The sequence below is a fragment of the Helianthus annuus genome, chromosome 12, assembly GCF_002127325.2.
Source record: "Helianthus annuus cultivar XRQ/B chromosome 12, HanXRQr2.0-SUNRISE, whole genome shotgun sequence".
Taxonomy (NCBI): Eukaryota; Viridiplantae; Streptophyta; class Magnoliopsida; order Asterales; family Asteraceae; genus Helianthus; species Helianthus annuus.
Genome location: NC_035444.2, coordinates 154219954 through 154223922, shown reverse-complemented (window position 1 = coordinate 154223922; position 3969 = coordinate 154219954). Strand labels below are relative to the sequence as shown.

The 3969-nt window shown below is 37.1% G+C and overlaps 1 long non-coding RNA gene across 1 annotated transcript; it reads left to right on the top strand.

The window, feature by feature from the left end:
• The first annotated feature begins 527 nt into the window (after positions 1-527).
• Positions 528-2512, top strand: LOC110895948. The gene is made up of 2 exons (XR_004873812.1): positions 528-925; positions 1959-2512. It is a non-coding gene; the product is annotated as an uncharacterized LOC110895948 (long non-coding RNA).
• Positions 2513-3969: the final 1457 nt, after the last annotated feature.

Here is a 3969-nt window from a genome sequence, read left to right as displayed (position 1 = left end):
CAAACACTTAACAGTTTTCACACATTTTTACACAATCAACCATAGTGATCCTTGTACCTAGCTCGTCACTATCCGAAGTTGTAAACATTTATTGATTTATTTGAGCTTGGTGATCGGTAGTTTCCATCACCCGAGGTTTTTTATGCCGGAGATCATTCATTGATCAAGGGCTTTTTCCTCGTATAAATCCTTGTGTTGTTTCTGCAATTTACATCGAAGTGATCCTTATTATTGTTCTTCATATCAAGCATCATTCCCCGTAACTAAGAGTTTGGTTGCATTATCCTCGTTAGATTTTTGACCAAAACAGTACCCATGTCAAATCTTATGCAAAAATTGAATGTGTATTGATTTATGTGATTGGTTATTGTTAGTTAGAATTAGTATGGTGCGAAGTTATGCGATTTCTATTTAGGTGATAATGACAAGTGAGCACAAAAATTAGGAAGATGAACATGAAAATATATTGTACATTATGCTTTAATGCGAAACCCGCCAAGTGTTCGATGAAATGATCAAGAGAACAAGTTTGTGGGTTACTAGTAAGGATGATGTCGGGTTCAAGATTAGGGTTAAAATAGCTAATTTTTAATGATGATTGTTAATCGTGAATTATGAGTTGACTAGTACGGAAGAAATCGTTTGTGTTGTGTGCATATATGATCTTGTGGTTGTATATGTGTTTTATTATGTGAGTAGGGAATGAAAAGATATGATTCTAGTTAATACTTTGCGTTGTTGGAAATTGACGAGTAAAGTTAAAATAGATTACGAATGTGAAAATGAATGCAATGTTAGAATGTGTGTTTATTCTAATGAAGTAGTAATATTGATGGTATGAAAGTTTAGGATCATGTTTAAAGGGGAAAGCATGGAAGGCAAACGGAAAAGGGATGATGAAGCATGTACGAAACGGACACTCGAGGTAAGTGATTCCGTAATCACTTCTTAGTTTGTTTAAGTAATGTAGCGTTTTAATTAATTAAACATGATGTTTAATGTCAAATATGGATTTAGTTGAATGAAATTGGTGAATTTTTCTAAGTAGACCAAACGGGTTAAAATGAGGTCTTATGATTATAGCGAAAAGTTGTATATGAAATGGCTACGGTAATATAAACGGTTAATGGGTAGAATTGCACATAAGTACGCAATCCGGGAATCGGAGATGTGGTTTAATAGTCAAAAGATTCAGATTTGAGTTGGTTTAATAGATATACATTTGCGCAAGTGGAGGTTTTAGTAACAAGTTTGATACGTAGATTTAAATGGAATGAATGAATTTAATGAATACCAGGTATCGGTTGCGTAAACCCCAAGTACGAAACTCTAGATAATATAAGAGTATTATGGATATAGTGTTCATGTATGTTTTGGGTTAAAACAAAGGAGTGGTTTGATGAAAACATAAACGGGTCAAATAATTAGAAAATGATTATTAAGCCGATAGCGTGTAAGTTAAGAATTTCCTTAATCCGGATATGGGATTTTAAGTTCATATGATAGAATGTGAATTTACAAGCATGTAGGAAGAAACGTGAGGTTAAACGGACAATCGGGTTAAAAGTTATGCGAGTTTTAGTGGGCGTTTTGTATCTGCACCCGGAGTATGGAACGCCGGGTTTGGGAGTATGGAACGCCGGGCAGAAACCCAAACGCCCATGCTTCACTGTCAAACGCTGGTTCCATGTTAAAGTGAACGTCGGGGTGTTCCAAACAAGCCTAGATCACTTTCCTTGAGTTCCTTTGATGTGTGTAAAGCTCCATGTGATAGGTTTATGATCCGGAATCATCACGTAACCTTCCACCACTACCCTACATGTAAAAATGCATCAAAGTAACATGTCTCGATACAAATTCGATGCTAAAACATATAAATATTAACCACTTAGGCGTACCAAAAGCATATGCATCAGATATGTACGTATGTACGTATGTATAAATCTGATTGTATGTAGATATGTAGGTGCGTATGATCAGACGTATGAATATATGAATGCACGAAGTAGGATTTATCGTCTATGAAAAGAATGGGACAAGTATGCATGTATACATGGTTTCAATACGTTTGAGTATGGACGTTACTAATGATGTGCTTGAAATTGAAATGTAATGCAGGAATGAGAACGTCAGACTCTTGTAGAATTGAAGCCGAACCTTGAAGCCGAACTCGGAACAAAGGAATCCGAGATGATAGTCGAATGAATCAAAGTTTATGTTGTCGAATGTTATATGATTTTTAATTTGTATCAGATTATTGTTGTATGACGTTGTCAATGACTAATGGTTACGTTGTATGTGGTGTCCACAGGTACTACACGGATTTCTTCTACCACTATCGAAGATAAGCGGGCATAGATCGAGTCGAATGACAAGGGTTGTACGGAAAGAACGGTTACGTGGTCTTAATTTTGTAACGCATTAATTTAAAATTAAAAAGGGAAGTGAATTTTGTAAGCTTCTTCTTGAATGTGTGTATTGTTATAAGACCGTAAAGAAATTTTTAAAGCTATTTTTCCGCAGCGTTATCTTTAAGTTCTTACACGACGATCTTACAGGGAATTGTTCTTATTACGAACGGGTCATGCCCGAATTTTTCTTAAATAATAGTATGGTAATATTACTTTTCGGACTAAGAAATATGGGCGTTACAAGTTGGTATCAGAGCCCTTGTTTGAGTGAATCAAGCACGAGAAGATAAATGCTTGAACTCAAACCTGTGTGCTCTTGTGATAAGGAACCCGTACAATCCATGACTCGATCAAAATCTAAAGGTAAAAAAAAATGGAATGAAAGCGTGTATGTATGCATTCATATGAGGAAACTAACGGTTTTTGTATGTGCAAGCTAAGCTTAAAAGTTTGAAGAGGATGATCCGTGAATGCAGAATAGGATGAACGCTAAGGCAGGCAAAGATGCAAATAGGCAAATTAACCCCAGGTACATGCTACTAATATGTATGGGTACCGATGTTAAAAGAAAAAGGAAGAGATCTCCTTGGGAGGGTAATTATTAAATGAAAGACAATGATGTGGTCTTGGGGAAGTTTTAGAAATATGCACGAAACTGAAACCCACTTCTCGGACATAAGGCGATGATTACACGAAGGCACGAAACTACTGTGTGGATTGCGCACCTGGCCAGTACGCAAGAAGCATATGACGTTCGGGAGACCGTGGTAATTATCGCAGGTATGTCTGGTAGAACTGGGTAGCAGGTGGGCGTGCGGGGGAAATAGGTAGTAAGACTCTCGAGAAAATTGAGGATACTACGTAAGAGTAAAAGTATAAGTGATAAGAATGAAGAATGTTGAATCCGTAAGAAAGTACGGATCAACAAGATATGAATGAAAAATTTGAATCCGTGAGACGGATTCAAGGAATGAAGGATATGAATGATGCAAATCCCTTGCGGATTTGGTTATGATAGCGAAGGCTATAATAAGCTATGCAAGTCGACCGGTTCAAGTTGAACAAGTCGAGTAAGGATAAAGTACCATCCGTTTAGAATGGGTGGTCGTGAATCTGATGAGGATAATGCAACCAAACTCTTAGTTATGGGGTATGATGCTTGAAATGAGGAACAATGATAAGGATCACTTCAATGTAAATTGCACAAACGACACAAGGATTTATACGAGGAAAAAGTCCGTGATCAATGAATGCTCTCCGGCATAAAAAACCTCGGGTGATGGAAACTACCGATCACCAAGCTCAAATTAATCAATAAGTGTTTACAACTTCGGATGGTAACGAGCTAGGTACAAGGATCACTATGGTGAAATGTGTAAAAGTGTGTGAAAACTGTTAAGTGTTTGCCGAATGCTTCAAGAGTGCAGTTGTACGAGAGTGTGTGTAGCTGAAAATGGCTAAGTGTTCTAATTACTAGCTCGTCACCCCTTTAAAAATAGAAGTTAACTATGCTAACAAACTATCCGTCTTTTGTGCCATGCTCCCACGTTCTCCACAA